General features: G+C 39.0%; 1 protein-coding gene across 6 annotated transcripts in view; it reads right to left on the reverse strand.

Moving 5' to 3' along the window:
* Positions 1-23,349, reverse strand: part of SCAF8 (SR-related CTD associated factor 8) — a 250,670-nt gene that overhangs the window by 105,187 nt on the left and 122,134 nt on the right. For 3 of the 6 annotated variants that reach the window (XR_004262852.1, XR_004262850.1, XR_004262853.1), the window contains exon 22: positions 14,844-15,103. The exons of 2 other annotated variants lie outside the window; for them this stretch is intronic. The gene's annotated coding sequence lies outside the window, so the exon portion shown is untranslated. Of the gene's footprint in view, positions 1-13,299; positions 15,104-23,349 lie in introns of those variants that run through there. One more of the 6 variants, XM_032258745.1, reaches the window with a different exon arrangement.

Below are 23,349 nucleotides of genomic sequence, written 5' to 3' on the forward strand. Positions count from 1 at the left end.
ATTATACTGAATTGCATTGAAATATTTCTCAAGCCTGTTACCAAAATGTTATCAAAAGATACTTAACAAAATGGGATCCTTCTGTCCTTGCTCATTCACTTTATTTCTTGTTTAAAAGATACTGAATGCAAATGCTTTAAACTGAAGATTTTTTTAAAGATATGATTTTCTTATATATTTAAATTGGCTACTAGAACCCAAATGCCAGATTTCAAAAGCAATTTCCCAAATGTTACATGCAGCTGTCAAGTGTAGATCAAGAAATGAGCAAGATGGCAAAGACAAAGCCTTGCAGGATACAGAGCACACAGAGCTCTCAGGAGCTTTGTACTTGGTCCAAGAGACACAATTATCTGGGGAGAAGTGGGCCCATGTGGAGAACGCTGGTCAGGGTACACATGAGTTTTAACATGAGTTTTAGTTATACTAAAAATCTCTCCAGAAATTCAATCCAGCCAAAATCTAAGCTATAATCACTAGGAAAACTAAAAATGTTCCAGACTGAAAGAACTCACTGGGGCAGACATTGGCCATACAAATGAGTAGAACATTACATTCCTTTAGTTTGTCAAACTTAAATCAATGATCTTGAATAAAAATAGATTGTGTGTTTTATAGTCAACCAACTGTCCCTTTTAAAAAAATCTTTGAGAACATGGCAGAAGTGAAATCAGATGGAGAAGATGGTTACATGTCAGAGAGCTGAAAGAACATAAAAATAACTTTAAACATAATTTGGTTGATAAAATATTTTTCAACAAGGATTTCCATTATTTAACTTGATACAACTCATTACAAAATCTATGTATAGTCAACAGATAAATGCTGGATCCAGACCCACATAGGATTTTGTAGGTCCCTACATACTTTTCCACGTTATTAAGGATTCATCTCATGCTGAAATCTACAGACTTAATTAGCAAGATGAAGTATTATTTTAGGCAAACAAAGTGAAATAACTCAAAATCTGAAAAGACAAACGGCAGAGTTTGGGATCTGAACACACAGTGTGTGGTTATGAAGAGAAATTCACATCATAGATTGTGAAAAAAAAGGACACAAGCCCCCCAATACATTTCCATCATAGGGTCAGCCACAAGCTCTCTTGATCCAAACCATGTGGAATGGATGTTAAGAACACAGGACTTCCCATCAGACACTCCTCAGTTAGAATCCACCTTTTGTCCAAATTAGCTGTGCAACTTGGGCTAAACAGTTTGTTTCCCCATCTGTAAAGTGAAATGAGAGTGCCTATTCTCATGTGGTTCTTATAAGGATAAATTAATTTATGTAAAGCATTCAGTATAGCAAATAGTCAATACGTAGAAATTATTACAGTTATTATACAATATCACTGACACCACCACAATAATCAGTAACACCTGCAAACCTTTAGCAACACTCCACAATACTGGGATGAATACAAAAGCGAAAGAGGGCAAGCCGCCACCTGTAGGTATCTACAAAAGCCCAGCAAGGCCCAGGCCACAGGTGAACTTCACACACATTCTAGGATATGGAGCCATCAGTCCATGTCCTGGCTCTGCTAATTAGGGATGCAAGATAAAATACAGGATGCCTGGTTAAGATGGAATTTCAGACACATTTATATTTAAAAAATTATTCATTATTTATCTGAAATTCAAAAGTAACTGAGTGTCCTGTATTTTCATTTGTGAAACCTGGCAACCCAATCTCTAAGGCCCCTTTTCTCTCACTCATTCACTTAAAAGAACCCGAGGGAATTGTTTTATCTTCAACTCCCTGACATCGAGAATGTGATTTCCAGCAACAAAACAAACAGCACCTTTCATTTACAAAAGTTGTATTACGTTTCCCCAAATTTCCAAGGAACTTTTACCCTATCATGTCATTTGATGCTCATTGTAAACAGCTGCTACCTTCACTCCTGCTTTACAGCTGATGAAACCACACAGAGCGGTGAGCTGTCATCATTTCACCACTGCTGCTAACCAAGTCCTCTACAATCATTTGCCACATTATCAGATTCCACATATCTTCCTTCAGCCAAGAAGATTTTAAAAAGCTTTATTTTGCATTATGAAACAAAGCACGTTAAACGTGCTTTTCAAATTCCCTCCTCTTCTCCCCAATTTGACATACTGAGTTCTTACTCATGGGCTGGAAAATCTTTCAAGTGCCTTCCAGCTCTAATTTTCTTTGATCTAGGACCCACAAAGTTGCTAAATCCCAAGGCCAATTTGTTCAAGAATCTCTGACAGAGTTTGTGCCTCCAGACAGCTTCACAGCCTGCTGTTATTTGCCCTTCCTGTTGCAAGACAAGCTTTGCAACACTAAAAGGATGCGAAGGTTCCATGGGGCTGGGAGCCTGTCACTACAACCATGTTGCTCATCACCTGTAACACCCGGCTGCATTCAGCATCACGCTTGAGGGCACCCAGGGCTTGGGGGCGGGGCTGTTTCAGCTCATGTACCTCCAAGTCACCTCCCTCCCTAGTAGGAGCCACTTGTTCGAAGGCAATCTTGGCTTCTCTCTGCACAAAGCGCCCTCCTTTCCTCCACAGGAACTTGTCTCTACCTCTGCCTCTTCCAGCACAGTAAAAACAGCACATCAGCTCTTGAGTAGTAACACCTTCGAATAATATCCCTATGCCAATACATCCACCCAGTCCTTGCTACTGGGTTATTTCTTGAATGGCTACTTTTTTTCCCTCCTTACTTTTCTATGTTTACGCACAACAATGCTCTCTGGTTTTCTTTTTTATTTTTTGAGATAGAATTTCACTTTGTCACCCAGGCTGGAGTGCAGTGGTGTGACCTCGACTCACTGCAACCTCCACCTCCTGGGTTCAAGTGATTCTTGTACCTCAGCTTTCCAGGTAGCTGGGATCACAGGCATGCGACACCACGCTCTGCTAATTTTTGTATTTTTAGTAGAGAGAGGGTTTTGCTATGTTGGCCAGGCTGGTCTCGAACTCCTGGTCTCCGGTGATCTACCTGCCTCAGCTTCCGAAAGGGATGGGATTACAGGAGTCAGCCATGGCTCCTAGACAGAAAATTAGAACTGTGTTTCTACCTGGTTTTGGACCAGTTGTTTTATTTTATTTATTTTTCTTAGAGATGGGGTGTTGCTCTGTCACTGGGCTGGAGTACAGTGGTGCAATCATAGCTCACTGCAGCCTCAAACTCCTGAGCTCTAGGGATCCTCCCTTCTCAGCCACCCGAGTAACTGGGACTACAGGTGTGTGCCACCATGCCCAGCTAATTTATATATATATATATATATATATATATATATATATATTTAAAAGATGGGGTCTTGCTATATTGCCTAGATTGGTCAAGAACTCCTGGCTTCAAGCAATCCCCCTGCCTCGGCCTCCCAAAATGCTGGAATAATAGGCATGAGCTACTGTGCCCAGCTGCTGTCTGATTTTGAATAAATAATATAAGATGGCAAAGATGGTGGCTTTTAATAGTTTTATCCCATATCCAGCCCATTAGCAATACACATACATTGTGAAATGTATGCTTTCCTGAAATTCAAGTACTCTAAAAAGAGAGCGAGACTTTAAATCTAAAGCTTCCCTCCCCAATTCCATTTCCATATATCTTCTAGGATACTTTTCTTAAGAATGATATTATCAACAAGTAGGGTCTGATACTCCTAAACCCTGTAGTCTTAATTCTTTTTCTCTAGAATCTAGATCAAGAAAACAATAATAGTTACCATGCATTTAAATGCTTTCCACGTGTCAGTTCTATTATAAGTATCATCACGCTATTATGTGATGTTATAAAGTTTCTGAAACAGATGTGAAACTGAGGCACAGGGAAACTGAGTAACTTGCCTGATGCTGTAAGACCAGGAAGAGACTGAAGTTAGGCTCAGATAGAATGCCCTAAATTAAAATGCTGTAGCTAATATTTTCCATGTGGAATAGGTCTGGGCAGAAGGAAGGGGATGTTAGCATAAAATAAAAAAGGTAAGATAAAATCATTCTTTCTCCCTTTGACCTTGCAGACAATCCTTTCTGATCAAGGCTAGGGAGGTGGGAAAGACGCTGGTGGTTAAAGAGATGATGTTCCAAAGACAAGAAAGGGGTGCTGGGGGGTCGAAAGACAATTTCTGGCTTTCTCAGCTTTTTTCCTGAGACCACTCTTGTTGAACATGACTCAACTAGTTAAGGAAGTCAGAATGTATCCATAATCTGAACCAGGGCACCTGCTGCTGACAGACTCCTACTGTCTGCAAGAGAAATTGCAAGCTCTCAGCTGGGCAGTGAGGGCCCCTCACAACTGGAGGGGCCAAGCTGAGCTGCTCCCTGCTCTCCATTCACTCCATACCCTTTCAGGCCTTTGAGTAACCCCTACAAATGCATTTCACTTCCAGCAAGCTGCAGGACGCTGGGCAAGTGACAGTTTCTCTCATTGCCTTCCCTACTCCACCCCTTTCCATGGTGGCCATTCATGGATGCATTTCCACAGCACGATGCTCACATCTCTGCCACGGCGCCGATCACTCTGTCCAGTAAGTACATTCCCAAATGCATTGTGGATTCCTCAAGGGCAGAGACCTTGCTTTCTTTTTGTGTGTGCCTGGTGCTTAAGTGTTTGTTGAATAAATGCATACAGTGTAGGGATGATACATTCATTCAAGTCCTAATCAGGTTAAAAGCTTAGAATTTTAAAATTATACAAAGTATTTTCCAAGTTTAGAGCTTCCATATACCCAGAAGGAATGCCAATCATTCACAAGCATACATTTAAGAAGTTAATTTTTGTCTTCAAATACTTCTATTAATATGTAATAAAGTTACTGTACTATTTAAGCATTTTAATGAAGGAAAACATTGAGTAAAAATATTCTGGCCGGGTATGGTGGTTCAAACCTGAAATCCCAGCACTTTGGCATGGGATTTCAAATATGTAACATACAGTCACATATTGTACTACGGAATGTTCTATTCCAGGCTGTTTCACCTTTGTGTATGTTTTGGGGTGGAGGGGCAAGAGGGGGTATTCACACATGTGACTAATTTAAAAATCTGAGCACAGGCCAGGTGAGGCGGCTCACACCTGTAATCCCAGCACTTTGGGAGGCTGAGGCAGGTGTATCACCTAAGGTCGGGAGTTTGAGACCCGCCTGGCCAGCATGGTGAAACCCTGTCTCTACTAAAAATACAAAAATTAGCCGGGTGTGGTGGCATATGCCTGAATCCCAGCTACTTGGGAGGCTGAGATAGGAGAATTGTTTGAACCCAGGAGGCAGAGGTTGCAGTGAGCTGAGATTGCGCCACTGTACTCCAGCCTGGGTGACAGAACAAGACTCCACCTTGGGGGAAAAAAAATCTGAGCATAGATTTTTGGGCATAATATGATGCATAATTTCAAGGAATACCATGGTCAACCTTATTCTTAACACCCTTCGCCTAAGAAATATATGGCTGTTAAGTTAATCAGGTAGATGCTGTAGTTTATAGCCTTCCATCTATTCTAAGGAACCCCTACCATCCCTAAAGAAACATCAAATGTTTATGAGACATCACATTTGGGTAATTTTTCTGCCAGCTCACATACCTGTAATAGATGATAGCAAGTTGGAACCAAAATGTCTCACTGCAGTTGGTTTATTCCACCTACATAGAGGCAGTGACTACGTAGATAATTGCTTAGGGATACGGGGCTTAAAAGTATACAGTGAACATAAAAATTTTAACTATTACCAGTCTCACCTTTCAAGACCAAATTTGTATCTATAAAAATGTGTCTATATATTTCTATGCCAGATATTGGTTTCCCTCACTCTGAACTGCTATGTGGGTAATAAACTTTGATTACATAGAATTTGAAAGTTAAGCCAGGCATGGTGGCTCACGCCTGTCCTCCAAGCACTTTGGGAGGCCAAGGCGGGCAGAGTGTCTGAGCTCAGGAGTTTGAGACCTGCCTGGGCAACATGGTAAAACCCCACCTCAACTAAAAAAATACAAAAAAGTTAGCCAGGCATGGTAGCTCGTGCCTGTAGTCCCAGCTACTTGGGAGGCTGAGGCAGGATAATTGACTGAAGACGGGGGACAGAGGTTGCAGTGAGCCAAGATTGCACCACGGTACTCCAGCCTGGGTGACAGAGTGAGACTGTCTCCCCATCCTTCCCCCCAAAAAAAGAAAGTTAATAAAGTTAATAGAGAGTCCAAATACAAACAAATTATTTTAAATTTTTTAATTGGGTCTATTGAACACAAATGCACAAATGCCTTATAAATGACATAACAGATCTCTAATGTAAAAAAAAAAAAAAAAAAAAAAACTATAAAAATTGGAATGTTATAGAGAAATACTGAAGAAAAACCTGTATTTTGTGACTTTCACTGAAACTAGGACATTTAATTGCAAAAAAGAATCAATATGAATCACTAAAAACAGCAACTAAAAATGTGATTTATGTATTCCATAGAAAAAAATTCCAGATTTAAAAAAAAAAAAAAGCCTCATTGTACAGGAATGAGCACAGGAAGAGCTTTAGAGAAAAAGATGTAGAGAAAATTTAAATCATTAAAGATTCTATAATCTGGTTCCTTGACATAGATGTCATTCATTGAGAGTGAGTGAAAACACAGAATAAACTCTACTTTGATCCTCAGAGAGCAGTCAATGGAGTAAGGTCTAAGAATTCAGCTACCATGTCCCAGCATGAGTTCTACTCAGGAAAAAAAGGGGTACATAATTACAGCAGATTGAGTATTTACTACATTCTAGGTACTATTTTAAGTACTTTACCTATGTAACTCAGTGACTGCACACCACAATGCTATGAGGCAGGTACTACTATCAACCTCATTTTACAGACGTGGAAACAGGTGCAGAAAGGATAACTATAACCTAATCTTACGACTAGTAAGTGGCAGAGTCATATTTCAAATCCAGGCACTCTCTCCGGGACCACGTTGCTAACCACTGCAATTCGCCCTCTGCACTGAGGGTTAGAGGGTTAGAGCTGAAGGGACCCCTGAAAGCACCTACATTGTATGATCCTCTGTAAACTGGGGCTCAGTCACACTGTCCTATGATTCCCTGCTGCTTGCTCCATTCACCACAGCCCTTAATCACCTTTTACAGCCACCTTCATAGTAACTTGGGTCATTGCACAGGGCTAGCTACAGATTTACATGTTTGCTTTGACTGTCTGGTAAGGACACCATTGCAGTTTTATAACAAACCAGCAATTGTTCAGTTCTCGCATACTCCTGTTATCAGAATCCTCTGTAGCAATAACCTTATAAAACAATATTCTATGAATATTTTGTTGGTACACTTAGAAAATCAAACCCTGTGTAACATGGACACTATAATGGTGCAAAGGTCTCAACAGTTTTAATAAGTAAAATCACATTCTTAAATGGATGACAGTACTGAAAAGAATACCTTTGAAAATGATTTTGGATTCGCAAATTCAATGTTAAAATAGACGAAAAAGTCTCCCCACCCCATCTCAGATGCTGACTCTGATGAATGTTAAAGTTCTTTCAAACTCCGAAACGGAGAGTGAATGGTTGTTTCTGTGAAATCATAGTTTCTGGAGCTTCAGCTGATTCTCCTCAGTATACTACAGGACGGTATGCTAGGGCACTACTCTACTTCATCAGAATATGCTCTCATGATGTGGACAGACAGTAACAGATGACTCTCAGGTGATGACAGACAAGTGATTTTTTTAACAGGTGAGGTGGGAGTGGGGTCGGAATTTAGTTAAGTTCTCAGAAATACCAATGATGGTTATTAGCTTTAACATTGTAGAACTAGCTCATCCCTAGAAGCAAGGCCTGGGTTTCCTTTTATAGATGCACAGTGACCTCTACTGGTACAAATATAGAATCCGGAAATGCAATTTTCTCCGAAAGTGATTTTTCAGAGGCACAAGAATATTTATTCTTTTAAAATGACACCAAAAAGAAAATATGTAATTAAAAAAACAAAAAAAATACTCATTTTTGAAATCTCTGATAATTTTCAATTAATGAGATCTCTCCTCTACCAGAATTAGACATTTCGATTAAATTACTCCATACACATAGTGTCACAGAATGAAAAGAACTAAACAGTACTTCAATTTAAAAATCCTGGCACTAAGTGTCATGCTGTCAAAGTGCTATAAAAAATAACTATTTTGGAAGGCCGGGCGCGGTGGCTCAAGCCTGTAATCCCAGCACTTTGGGAGGCCGAGGCGGGTGGATCACGAGGTCAAGAGATCGAGACCATCCTGGTCAACATGGTGAAACCCCATCTCTACTAAAAATACAAAAAATCAGCTGGGCATGGTGGTGCGTGCCTGTAATCCCAGCTACTCAGGAGGCTGAGGCAGGAGAATTGCCTGAACCCAGGAGGCGGAGGTTGCGGTGAGCCGAGATCGCGCCATTGCACTCCAGCCTGGGTAACAACAGCGAAACTCCGTCTCAAAAAAAAAAAAAAAAAAAAAAAAAAAAAACAAAAAAAAAACTATTTTGGAATAACTCCAATGTACCCAAAAAGTGCCAAAGGCACCAATTATAGAAGAATTAGAGTATATTTAAAATTTGCAAAATGCTTTGAAACTTTTTCATTGTCGAATGCTAAGTGGCTCACCTTCTCATGAATATTTTACTTCCTTGATTTTAAAACAACAGTTAAAGCTTTGGTTTTCTCTCTTGAATCTCTCAAAGACTATCAGAAATAAATTGTAGGTAGGTTTACTCCATTTATAGAAACCTCCAATAGGCAAGCTTTACCTACATGTGAAACAACGCAAAGTGAGAGGCTGACGTCAAAGACAGCCTCCATATGTGTCATTATTTGTCATGTACATCAAAATACTGTGCATGAGTTCAAAGGAAAATGAGTTTTTGAAAACCCATAGCAATATTTTTAATTCTTGTAGGCTGCAATTATTTCCTTCAAACCATATTTCCATAACTTTCCACTGCAGAAAATGAAGTAGAAAAGAATTTAAAATGACACTTTTCAGTGAGGAACACTCAAACCAAATTTCATTCCAAGAGGGAGAATACGGCTTCCTTAATCTTGCCCATTTTCTCTGTTTTAACCAAGTATAATAAAAATAGTTGTGAACTAGTGAGTTAGCCAGTTTTTGCCCAAAATATATAAAACAGAGCTCCTTTTGAAGGAATTATTCATTGCTTAGATGAGAGTAATGAATTAGGGAAAATGAAGGCATTTCTACCTAACTTTGATAACTAGGATTTGCATATGTGTATAGCACATTTCCTTTTCACTTTCTATTTATTAATTTATCAGCCCACATTTGTGCGCCATCATGCCCAGCTAATTTTTGTATTTTTAGTAGAGACGGGGTTTCGCCACATTGGTCAGGTTGGTCTCAAACTCCTGACTTCAGGTGATCTGCCCGCCTTGACCTCCCAAAGTGCTGGGATTATAGGCATTAACCACCGCGCCAGCCTATAAGGACATATTTAACCCTTAAAATATAGAGTTTTTACTAAAAAATGATTTAAAATCTTCATACAACAACTTACCGCCTCCCGTGCCCCTGCCCCTGCCCCACATAACAATATCTGTAGCCACTTTGTGGGCCCTGCTTCTGCAGACCTGTAAATATCTTCTCTCTCCTTTCATTTTTTGGGCATCGGATGGGGGAAAAGTATGCTTCTGGCTCAAGGAATATCCATAGAAACCACTGTGAAAGCAATTACTGGGCCAGGTGCTGTGGCTTATAATTGTAATCTCAGCACTTTCGGAGGCCAAGGTAGGAGGATTGCCCGGGCCCAGGAGATAGAGACCAGCCTGGGCAAAATAGCAAGACTTCACCTCTATAAATAATTTTAAAAATTAGCTGGGCATGGGCATGGTGGTTCCTTTCTGTGGTCCCAGTTACTCAGAAGGCTGAGGCAAGAGAATCGCTTGAGCTAAGGCAGTCAAAGCTACAGAGAGCTGAGGTCATGCCAATGCACTCCAGACCCTATCTCAAAAAACAAACAAACAAACCCCAACAACTGCCACCACGCAACTCCTACTCAAATAACTGTATCAGTAAAATATGTCCTAGGATCACATAGTGAATGGACACATACTAACAGCTTTCAGCAGTGAAAGGTGAAGAGAAATAGTGAAATCCCATGGTGAGGCCACCAAGGCCTGGCCTCTGTCTTGTACTCTCTCCTCTCGGCCTGCAGGATAATGCTTTACTCACACAAGGATGACAAGGGACACTACAAAAGCAATTTTCTAAAAGTTAACTCTAATTCCCTGAAAACACTCATGGGTTTTAAAATTATGAACATTAAATCACAGCTAGCCATGGTGGCTCACACTGTAATCACAGCACTTTGGGAGGCTGAGGTGGGCAGATCATTTAAGGTCAGGAGTTTGAGACCAGCCTGACCAACATGGAGAAACGCCCCCTCTACTAAAAATACAAAATTAGCCAGGTGCAGTGATGGGCGCCTATAATTCCAGCTACCTGGGAGGCTGAGGCAGGAGAATCGCTAGAACCCAGGAGGCAAGAGGTTGCAGTGAGCCGAGATTACACCACTGCACTCCAGCCTGGGTGACGAGAGTAAAACTCTATCTCAAAAAACAAAACAAAACATTACATCGAGAAATTCCATGTAACTACTGAAGTCCTGAGAGTGCTCTAAAATAACACCTCTAAGAAAAGAAAAACATCCTTCCAAACTCTGTCAAGATTGGGTACAACAGAAAGAAGAACAGGAAACAAGTGAAATCCTCCTCCGTAGGGGACTGAACCACCACGGGAAACTGCAGATACCAGGTACAAAAGAAAAACAGGAAATGTGGTCCTCAGGAGAAAATGGGTTAACTCAATTATGGCTAACCAAATAGCAGAATATTATGTAGGCATTACAAATGATGATTAGCTTATATGCTTGGGAAGCATCTAGAAGAACACATGAGGAACTAATCGTGGTTGCCTCTGCAGAAGAATTAGGGTGGCTGGCTAATTATGAAATTTTTTACTTCATCTCCTTTGTTACTGGTCAAATAATTTATGATAAACATGTATTATTTTTAAAATAAAACAGAGCCAGCCACGGTGGCTCACACCTGTAATCCCAGCACTTTGGGAAGCTGAGGCAGGCATGTTATGAGGTTAAGACATCAAGACCATCCTGGCCAACACGGTGAAACCCCATCTCTACTAAAAAACTACAAAAATTAGCTGGGCATGGTGGTGCACCCCTGTAGTCCCAGCGACTTGGGAGGCTGAGGCAGGAGAATCGCCGGAACCTGGGAGGCAGAGGTTGCAGTGAGCTGAGATCGTGCCATTGCACTCCAGCTGGCAACAGGGCAAGACTCTGTCTCAAAAAAATAAAATAAATAATAAAATAAAACAGACAAAAATATGAAATAAATACCATTTTGAATGATGAGAAGAAAAAAATGACTGTGCTGTGGATGGTGGAAAGAAAACAGGTATTATGAGATGAGTATGAGAGATGTTTGTGACAAAAAATTGGACAGAGTAGCTAACTTTTAACATTTTTGATCAGATGAAGGAATCTGATAAACTCATTTGTCAAAGCAAACTAATATCAATTTGAAAAAATAAAAAATGACCGAATTGAGTAAAGTGACAGGATTCTGGAAAGGAAATCTTTACAGGAAAGTCACTCAGTGTGAGAATGTTAACATTTTTATATTTTCTATTTCCACAGCTAGTCTCACCTATTTTCTTATTTGTCTGCTTTAATCAAGGTATCACCCCAAATGTTAACCACTCCAAGAATGAGCAGTGAACAAAACTACATTGTCGTTCACCTGTGGAAGCTTCTGTTGCACAAATTTCAAAAGCCTTGTCAAAGGCAGAAACTAGTTAGCACAAAGAATGTGATGTCACAGGATAAACAATTTGTACAAATCCTCAAGATACTCGAATGACAGATTCTGTGCGTAGGATAACATTCTCCATGAGGACAAAGGAGGTAGTAAAAAAGTTTCAAGAACCACAATTCAAACATGTAACATTGCTTTTAAATGTTCAGCAAATGTTAAGGCTTCAAAATGCTATAATTGAGAGATCGTTTTTCCCTTTATTTTTTAAAAGCATTGTTCGAAAAACAACAAAAGCAACTACGTTATCCCACATGAAATTCCACAATATGAATTTTCAACTTAGCAACTAGTCTCGGTAATGATTAACTGGAATAAGGTAATAAGAGGAGGAAAACCAAAACCAGGTGGCGCTGTGGCTACAAACTACATAATGCTCACCAGCCTGACGGGAACACAGGAGGGAGAGTGTGGGACTGAAGAGCAAGAATTCCACGTGGACTTGAAATTCTTGATCATTCAGCAGTCATTCATTTCAGTTAAGGGTAAATTTTGCTCTGGTGAAAATGTGTATGTGACAGAGTGACAAACTATAAGGGACTTCAAGAAAGAGAGAAGGATAACTTTTTAAAAATTTCCTGGAAGATACTAGGGCAGGCTAATTTAAAAATCAATAAAAAGAAGCAGAAAAGAAAGCCAGAAAAATGAAAACTCCACTTATTTTACAGTATCATCTGAGACTGGCAACATATTTTACAGATTACATTCCCAAAGTGCGTTTGTGTGTGTGTGCACACGTTCATGCATGTGTGCAACTATGCATTTAAAGACTCAATTTTATCAGCAATGAGAACAGTTTTACAATTCTGCTGTTTTTGTGGCTATAACCTTCACTCAGCCAATTCTCCTGTCCACTTTCAAACACTCATCATCTTGCAAAACTAAAATAGTAATATTCCTAATCTTCTGGCAAAGCTAACCATCAAATGATCAGCAAAGAATTTGCCCCTCAAGAGTATATATCAGAGTCAAATTCCTGCACTAGTTAAATTACCTGGCAATGGCAAAATTCTGTTGGGGATTACAAAATGAGAGGAATGTTAATAACATTCCAAATAAGTCCTTTAAAATTAAAACTACAAGGAACTTTATATTAACAGAGCATACTCCAAAGAAGTTGCACCTAGTACCACTTAACTAATAAAATCAGTTGACAGTCCTGAAGGTATGAGCGTTTATCCTTTAAAGGTGTCAAAATGTTTTATATTTTGAATGAAGCTAAAATATCTCATGCTCCTATGACTAAATTTAATGGCGACGTCATTTCTGAGTTTTATAGCAGAGTCTCCAGATGCTCTATTTCAATAAAAGCACAATGCAATCTAACAGCAGATTTGAAAATCAAATAATTTCTAGAAAACTGGTAACCAGAAAAACTGAAAACTGATTTTTGCTACTGCTGATGAATTTTTTAATTTTCTCACTTGGTAGTAAAGCTGTGTCAGGAACATTTTGTTTTTTTTGGCAGCTAAAAGGAATTTCAAAATCCCACTTTCTCCTTGAAAACATGTTAATTAGGTCTTTTATGGCTGAGGCTGTGCCTAACACCCACCTTGATGGGATCCAGTCAGTCACTTGTTTCTCATTTAAATATACAAGTGAGTTGCAAACTACAAAGCTACACAGTCTACATCTAGCTAACTACACTATATTGTTTGATGTGTAATCAATGTACATTATGATGGAATCTTGAAATATTATTAGCAATAAAATACCGTCTTCTTTGAGAAAGACTTACATTTTTTAGGCCAGTGGAAAACAATCCAAATTAAAAATCAACACAAGAGATATATAGGAAAAAAAGTAGGAACAAATCTGCCTTGTTAAAATGCTTTTCTTAGAAAGATGATAGCTTGCACAGATGCATCTCATCCACCTGATGCATACAGCATTACTGCTGCTGCTGTCTCTTCTTGAACAAATGGAGCTCTTTGACTTTACAGACTAATTCAAATGTGTATAAATCCATTGCTTCCTTCCTGCTGCTGCTCTTTTCAGACTGCAGACAAGGGCTCTAGTTTAAGGATGGCAGGCAGGGTGGACACATTAGAAAGAAACATTTTAGTTTTAATGTTACCACGAAACCAGCATGAAAAGCAGCATGCCATATTATATGTTACAGTCTAGGTTCCATTTCTAACTCCACCTAAAATGAGTATGAATAAACTCATTTATAAGTGTTTGTCAGTCAAATAAAATGACTGTAGTCTAAATTTATGAACATGTGTACTAACCAAAGGTCAATAAAGCTAAAAGGAAGCCAAGTGTGATAAAAGGGCAGCTATAAGGTCTTGTGTTTGAATTTTTACACAGCAAGAAATAAATGACACTGAATAAATGATACTTAGTAACTCACCTTCTTTCCCCCACACCCCCCTCCCCATCCCTGCACACATCTAAAATAGGCTAACTTCTACTTTAATTTCAGAGACTGTTTTGGAATTCCTGGTTTTTTTTTTTGTTTTTTTAAGACTGGATACTTCAGTTACTAGAATTTTTAAACACAGATTCAATAGTCATTATAATATACTCTAAGGAGGGGTCTAATTATTATAGGGGATTTCAAATTAGCAGTCCAACAGGCAGAGTAGAAATCATTCAATTCTAGAAATGGGTATCACTAGCATTCTTATTGAGGAAGAATTTAATTTAATGAGATTTGACAGATTAAACACAAATACCACAGGCGGGGCTGCTATGTGAATAGTATTCAGCCCTTCAAAGGGGAAACCGTTTGTTTTACTAGCTAACAAGAACTGCTTGCACTGTAAGAAATAGTGGAAAATTAGCCCCCAAACACCAGTAGATTATTTAATGCTATTTTGGCTTCCACCTAATAAGATGCCACAAATAATATGGTCTACTGGGAAATGTCCCATGTAGAAATAACCTAATATGTAAGAAATGAAACCTGAGAAGGCTCATTGCTAGAGTAAGTCTACAGAAAATTTGAATTCTTTTATCAGTGGGTCTCAAAATGTAGTATGCATATAAATTACCTGGATTGCTGGGTAAAGATGCAGGTTTCCTCCACCTACTCCCAAAGCTTTTAGCTCTATTGGTCTTGGGAGGGGCTCAGCCTGAATTTTAAACAAATCCTTTGGGTATTCTAATACAGGTATCCATGGTCCACACATTGAGAAACACTGATCTTAAAGGTGTCAGACATCCTTTATAGGTGGCCTCTTCTGTAGGGTGATTCCACGGGGGCGGTGTGCTCTGTCCAAAAGTGTGAATTACCTGCCATTTCACCATTAACCTATAATGAAAATTTGACAAGGAAAGCTCTTGGTTTACAAAAGTCACTTATTAAAGTGAGAATTTGTGTGTGTGTGTGTGTGTGTTTAAGGAATTTATCCCCCAAATCACAAACTGACTGAATAACAGCTGATTGTCTAAAATCTATCATGATAGCTAGACAATCTATTATAATATTAGGGTCTATGGAGACAATGAAGAGAGACACGGGGTAAATAGTGGGGGGAAAAAAGGCACAAGGCAATAATCTACTTATAATTCTGCCTAGGCCCAGCCTTATCTGTCATATAAAGGTGTACACCCAGCCAGGTGCAGAGGCTCACACTTGTAATTTCAGCACTTTGGGAGGCTGAGGCAGGTGGATCACTTGAGGTCAGGAGTTCAAGATCGGCCTGGCCAAGATGGTGAAACCCCGTCCCTACTGAAAATACAAAAAATTAGCCAGGCGTGGTGGCATGTGCCTGCAGTCCCAGCTACTCAGGAGGCTGAGACCGCGAGAACCGCTTGAGCCCAGGAGGCAGAGACTGCAGTGAGCCGAGATTGTGCCACTGCACTGCTTTAAAAAAAAAAAAAAAAAAAAAAAAACCGTATACCTCACACAGGGGCACTATGGAGCAAACCCATTTATTAGTCTGTCCAGCCCCATTTTCACACCCTACACAAAACCATCAAATTAATTTCTCCTTAAACACCAATTCATCTTTCAGTTTGGGAACCTATACTAAGTTCCCTCACTCCTCCTCCAGGAGTCTGTGAACTATGAACTACTCCAGTTCTGCTGCTGAAGATTCTGTATAAGACCATCTCACTTAACCAATCTAACCATGTCTGTCACCTTCTCCCAAAGTGTACTTCCCAGCTCCGGCCAGATGGGGCTCACATTTCATTAACTTTCGAGGGGTTGACCAGCAGGCTTTACACCTTTGCTGAGTTGGTCTCATAACTGATCAGCAACCCTACAGGGAAATACCTTTTACCCTTTCTTAGCCTTTAAGATAGTCCTTCGAGGCCTACCCCAAGTCTCATTTCTACCATAAATCTAGTCACCACTGCATTCTTTTCTCTTCACATGGTGCATTTCGCACCTTCACCAAGTACTGAAGCACTTGGCTACATTCAACCTTGTGTTTTATTACACCATTCTTTAGTATCCTCCCCATCGCAGCCATCTTTCCAAGTTCCTCGAAGGCAATAACGCTTACAGAATTTCCTGCTAGCTCCATCCCCACCCAATCTCTCACTCAAACAAAATGCTAGCGTATAAAATTGGCTTGATAAACAGCGATCACGATTTATGTATTTAATTATCATCAAATTGCATCCCAATGAATACCTGTAAATAAATTTATCAAACACACATCTGAGCAAACATCATACATCAAGAACTATTTGTAGTCACTGGGGCTATCCTCAGTGAATTCTTCGCCTCAAATATCTTATGTAAGCCCTTAAAACAAAAACTATTTTTTTTTTCCTGTTACCAGCACCACAGGAAGATCTACAGTGGCGCTTCATTACAGATTCTGAGAGTTAACCAGAGCGTTTTCTACTCTTTAAGTTACTGGCAGCACTATGAAAGCTGAGGAGAGAAGCTAAAACATCACTTTGCCCCAGACCAACAGCACTGATTCTATTTTTATCACACTAACAACATGAGATTAATTTAGGAATTTACTTCCTGTGTGCCCCATTTATTACTTAAGTAGATAGGTGTACTAGATGTCAGCTGTAATAATACTCATTTTAAATGCCCATACGAAAGATACACATAAACTGCCATCATTAAAGATTTCTATCCCTATGATTACCTTTTTCTGAAATAATAAAAAGGACAGGACTATACACATGGCAAGAAGGCTTCTCAAGGATTAAAAACTCTTATAAAATATAGTATTTATTATTTTTAAAAATCATGGTAAAATTTACACAACACAAAATTACCATTTTAATGGCATATATTTTTATATTAAGACAAATGTTGAAATAGTACTGTAATACTGACTAAAACATGGATTATTTCCTGAAAAAACTCACTATGATTAATACCTGAATTTGGAAACTAGCGTTAGTAAATATCTTTTTTATATTCTACTGCTGGAAAGTAATTAAAATACACCATTAGTGGTTAAATCATTTGTATTTCGGGTAGTAAAACAAACTACAATACTGGGCCGGACGTGGTGGCTCACGCCTGTAATCCCAGCACTTTGGGAAGCCAAGGTGGGTGGATCATGAGGTCAAGAGATCAAGACTATCCTGGCCAACATGGTGAAATCCTGTCTCTGCTAAAAATACAAAGAATAGCTGGGCAGGGTGGTGCGCACCTGTAATCTCAGCTACTTGGGAGACTGAGGCAAGAGAATCGCTTGAGCCTGGGAGGTAGAGGTTGCAGTGAGCTGAGATCGTGCCACTGCACTCCAGTCTGGTGACAGAGTGAGGCTCTGTCTCAAAAAATAAAATTAAATAAATGCTAAATATTATACTTCCAGTTTTTCTTCCCTTTTTTTTTTTTTTTTTTTTTTATTTATTTAGACAAAGTCTCACTCTTGTCTCCCAGGCTGGAGTGCAATAGCACAATCTCGGCTCATTTCAACCTCCTCCTCCCAGGTTCAAGTGATCCTCCCACCGCAGCCTCCCACATAGCTGGGATTACAGGTGCCCACCATTATGCCCAGCTAATTTTTCTATTTTCAGCAGAGATGGGGTTTCACCATGTTGGCCAGGCTGGTCTTGAACTCCTGACCTCAGATGATCCACCCACCTAGGCCTCCCAAAGTGCTGGGATTACAGGCATGAGCCACCCCACCCAGCCTATACATCCTAGTTTTTCAGCATTATTTTCTTAAAATTCACAACTGGTTCCTAATAACAGTAGCCAAAAATCTTTATAAAGACAGCTTATTGGCCGGGCGCGGTGGCTCAAGCCTGTAATCCCAGCACTTTGGGAGGCCGAGGCGGGTGGATCACGAGGTCAAGAGATCGAGACCATCCTGGTCAACATGGTGAAACCCCATCTCTACTAAAAATACAAAAAATCAGCTGGGCATGGTGGCACGTGCCTGTAATCCCAGCTACTCAGGAGGCTGAGGCAGGAGAATTGCCTGAACCCAGGAGGCGGAGGTTGCGGTGAGCCGAGATCGTGCCATTACACTCCAGCCTGGGTAACAAGAGGGAAACTCCGTCTCAAAAAAAAAAAAAAAAAAAAAAAAAAAAAGACAGCTTATTGAGACAGCCTGGCCAACATGGTGAAACCCTCTACTAAAAATAACAAAAATTAGCCGGGTGTGGTGGTACATGCCTGTAGTACTAGCTACTTGGGAGACTGAGGTGGGAGGATCATCAGAACCCAGGAGGTGGAGTTTGCAGTGAGCCAAGATGGTGCCACTGCATTCTAGCCTGGGAAACAGAGCGAGACTCCATCTCAAAAGAAAAAAAAAGGTTTATTATGTAACAGGTACCTGATAAGTACTTTACATGCATTACTGGTTTGTTTTCTTAGTGAGGTATAAATTTACATATGATATATTTCACACTTTGCAGTATACAACTCAGTAGTTCTAAGTATATTCACCAAGATGTGTAACCATCACCACTAATTTCAGAACGTTTTCATTATGCTGAAAGGAAACTGTACCTATCAGCAGTCACTCTCCATTCCTTCCCCGCCACCCCCAACCCCTAAGCCCCTGGCAACCACTTATCTATTTTCTGTCTCTACTGATTTGGCTCTTCTGGACATTTCATATAAATAAATCATAATATGTGCTCTTTTGTGTTGGCTTTTTTTCTTTTTTTTTTTTGAGATGAAGTTTCGCTCTTGTCCAGGCTGAAGTGCAGTGGCACGATCTCAGCTCACTGCAACCTCCACCTCCCAGGTTCAAGGGATTCTTCTGCCTCAGCCTCCTGAGTAGCTGGAACTACAGGCGCACTCCACCACACCCAGCTAATTTTGCTGTATTTTTAGGAGAGATGGGGTTTCACCAAGTTGGTCAGGCTGGTCTTGACCTGACCTCAAGTACTCCACCCCTCTAGGCCTCCCAAAGTGTTGGGATTACAGGTGGGAGCCACCACGCTCGGCCTGTGTCTGGCTTCTTTCACTTAGCACAGTATCTTCAAGATTCAACCATGCTGTACCATGTGTTAGTACTATGTATTACTCTTTAGGTCTTCAAAACAAACACTTAATGCTCAATAAAAAAAAATTGGCCCATTTTACATTTAAAAAAAACAGAGACAATGAAACATGAAGTAACTTGCCCTCTTTGAGTCTCTCTGAATTCAAATTTGTTCATTGCATTTCTATAGAGATGTGTAAACTGCAAATATTTAATTACATGCAATCTTGGGAATAAAGTATATATTAAAAAAGAAAACTGCTGGCCGGTCTCGGTGGCTCACGCCTGTAATCCCAGAACTTTGGGAGGCCAAGGTGGGTGGATCACGAGGTCAGGAGTTCAAGACCAGCCTGGCCAAGATGTTGAAACCCTGTCTCTACTAAAAATACAAAAATTAGCTCGGCGCAGTGGCATGTGCCTGTAATCCCGGCTACTCAGGAGGCTGAGGCAAGAGAATCGCCTGAACCTGGGAGGCGGAGGCTGCAGTGAGCTGAGATCATGCCATTGCACTCCAGCCTGGGTGACAGAGTAAGACTCTGTCTCAAAAAAAAAAAAAAAAAGGAAAGAAAGAAAACTGCTATCTAGGCCAATGACTATAAGTCACAATCTCTTTTAAATTTTTTGTTTCATTAAAAAAAATAGAGCCAGTGATCTCTATGATGTTTTCTAACTCCAAGATATAGTTAAAAACATTAAATGTTATTCACTTTCTCTTCAACTCTGAAGTGGTGCCCAATCTTTCAGAATACAAGACTAATTACTAGCAATAATTGGTATCTCTATATATTGTTGAGAATATGGCTTCATAAAGTATACAGTAAACTGAACAGGTCAACATGGCAATAGTATAGTTCACAGTATGAAAATGAACTCAGGATTTACTTATATTATCTGTAAATATTATCTGTTTATATTGCAACAAATCAGAAAGTAGGAAACATCATTTTTAGGGTTACAGAATTTTTTTAAAAGTCTCTCTGGAAAGATCCTGACAGCTACACATGAGGATACTTCCAGGAAGAATTATGGATGAGTTCTTGACAAACGGATCCAGAATGTTATATATAACTGAACACTTCAAACTCAATGTAAAATCTGCACAGCACAGTCAGTAGATAACCTTTCTGGTCTTTTGGTAATCTTAAGGATGGACTGACTGACTCAACTGTCTGTCAGCATGTGTATGTGTCTGTCACAGGTAATAACACAGATGGAAATGGCAGCTGGTGTATGAAATACCCTAACTGAATACTGTCTGTATTTGGAAAAAACCAAGCTGAGTTGCTTAGAAAAGGCAAATATAATACATAAAAGACTGAAGAAAAAAGGATTAAAGCAGTCTATATATTTATTGTAAAGCAGAATACATATTTATCGCAATGTTGTGTTACGTTATCTTTAATCAGAAATAGTATTTTAAAGATGTGGCTTAAAAGAGTCGGAAAACTTCACTGACTTATAATTGAAAAAAACACCGCAAGGCATTTTAATAAAAGTCTTAAAAATACAAATGGAAATATGAATATAGAGTTTATAAAAATAAAAATCAGCATTGCCAAGTATGATAACTCCTTAATGGAAAATAACCATAAGTGAGAATTTAAAAAAAATTCTTTTTAAATATAGTTTGGGACAGATAATTCTGAATCATGTAATTGTAAGGTAAACAGCCTATGTTATCAGCAATTGCTCTTCTAGAGTAATGCTTAATTAAACAGGACTTCCTGAAAATGCTCTGTATTTGTGCAGCTCAATTTTGTAGCCACTAGCTAAATATGGCTGTTAAGCTATTTAAATGTGGCTGGTGTGACTAAGGAACCGAATTTTTAATTTTTAATAAATTTAAATAGCAGTATGTGACTAAAGGCCACCATATTGGACACTACAAGTCTTGAGTAACACATGACATCATACTATAAAAGGACCCTGTCATTACTGTTCTGGAAACTTTCCAAAGTTAAAGAGGAGACTAGGGTTATTCACGTTGGGTGGACAGGGAGGGGACAACAGGAGAAAAGAAACATCTAAAGAAACCTAAATTTGACCTCCATGATATTAGAAATGTTTCCTTGAAATCCATGGACGAGAGCTACGAATATTCAAAAAAAAAAAAAAAAAAAAAAAAAGAAAGAAAGAAAAAGAAAAACAGGAAGGGAAGCAGAAATCACAAAGACAGAAGGAAAGATTCTCTAAGTAATCACCACTAAGTATGAGCAGCCAACATTTATTATGCAATCAGTCTGTTTTGTGTATTGTACTAAGCACTGCACATGTATTTTCATTTGACCCTCAAAATAAGTCTTCCAGGTACCTTTTATTTTCGTTTTTATAGATGAGGATATTGAGACTTAGGAAGTTGATTTGCTGAAATAAAAATGCATCTTCTAATGAAAATCTAGCAACTAGTGTCCTTTCTCTATGTTCTAGTTGTATCTTACGTACCCATCTGTTACAGAAATTCATAAATTATGCTGAAATATAGTTCACTGGCTGTCTCTCACTAAAAGGTAAACTTCTTGAAGGCAGGGACTGCATTCTGTCAATACCATAATGCTTTTCTCAATGACCTACTGTCACCAACTTTTATCTATCAAGACACTTGAAATATATATATTCCTCAGTAAGTATCTGCTGAATGGAGTAGGAATCAGTTTCTATATTTCAATGATAAACGTGGTAACATACTCTCTTTCTCTCTCGCCCCTCAGGAATCTATACTTGAGTGTTTGAAAAGAGTTCAAAGTCTGTTTGAAATGACATTTTGTAAACTATTTCAAATAATCTAGAAAGAAACTCGGAACTCTATATTAACCTGTTAAAAAACATTTAACTTTAAGCTATTTTTCTCAGTCCCATTAATTTAAAATACCACATTTCCCATATTTTAAAAAGTATTTTAATAGAAACTTTAATACTGTGACTGAAACATTTACTACACAAAAGTTGTGCCATATAACAACATGCAACTCTGTATGTTGATGTTTAAGCACAGAAGACATACCTCTTAAGGTGTTTGAGCTGAACATAGTGCTTACATTAACTTTTAAATAATAAAGTTTTGATGGTTTCCAATCTTTTCATCTTATTTATCAATGACACTTTTTAAAAACCTTTCCCATTTTACTAAATTCTATTCTCTTCTTATGGGCACATTGCCAGTATCAACTAAGGTAAAGTGAGGCCTAGGATAAACTTAGGGAAGGCTGTCAAAAAACTCAGAAAGAACGAAAGAAGTCTAAGAAGGTATTTCCTCAATCCCAATCCATAGCTTTCCATCTCAATATTTCATGAAATTCAATCTATAGGCAAAACCAAAATATTCATATGAGACACACTCTCAAGGCTCTAATATTATCAGAGGTAGTATCAAATAAAACTCTTAAATACACCAAGAAGCAGCTCTGGTTAAAATATGATCGCCCCTTCCTTAGAGCCAAAAAACTATACATATGGCTTCTGTTAACTGTTGTCTTAGGAGGAAAAAAAAATCATTATTCAGTTTAACTGCTATTTTAAAATTTGTTTTACTTTTCTTGTCACTAATCTTATTTAGAAAATTCTTTTAATTTATATTAACATCAAAAATAAGACTCCGAATATGAAACCCCATGTTTGTTGGGGAAAAAAGAAATGAACTAGAGCACTGTTTCTCAAATTTTATCACACTGTGAATCACTTGAGGTTCTTTTAAAAATGCAGATCCTGATTCAGTGACTCTGGGATTGAGCCTAAGATTCTGAGCTTCTAACAAGCTTCCAAGCGATGTCGAGGTTGCTGGTGCAAGGCTTTGTGTAGTAAGTAACTATTATTTCCAGATCTTGGTGGTTTGATTCTTCTAGATTTTGTTCAGTTTTGTTTTTAAGACAGAGTCTTGGCTGGGTGCAATGGCTCATGCCTGTAATCCCAGCACTTTGGGAGGCCAAGGCGGGTGGATCACTTGAGGTCAGGAGTTCAAGACCAGCCTGGCCAACATGGAGAAACCCTATCTTGAAAGAGAAAGAAAAAAAACAAAAACAAAAACAAAAACTAGCCAGGTGTGGTGGCAAGTGCCTGTGGTCCAGTTACTTGGTACTGAGGCAGAGGTTGCAGTGAGGTGAGATCATGCTATTGCACTCCAGCCTGGGCAACAGAG

This window comes from Sapajus apella, unplaced genomic scaffold (assembly GCF_009761245.1).
Source record: "Sapajus apella isolate SASKATOON/1434 unplaced genomic scaffold, GSC_monkey_1.0 scaffold105, whole genome shotgun sequence".
Classification (NCBI taxonomy): domain Eukaryota; kingdom Metazoa; phylum Chordata; class Mammalia; order Primates; family Cebidae; genus Sapajus; species Sapajus apella.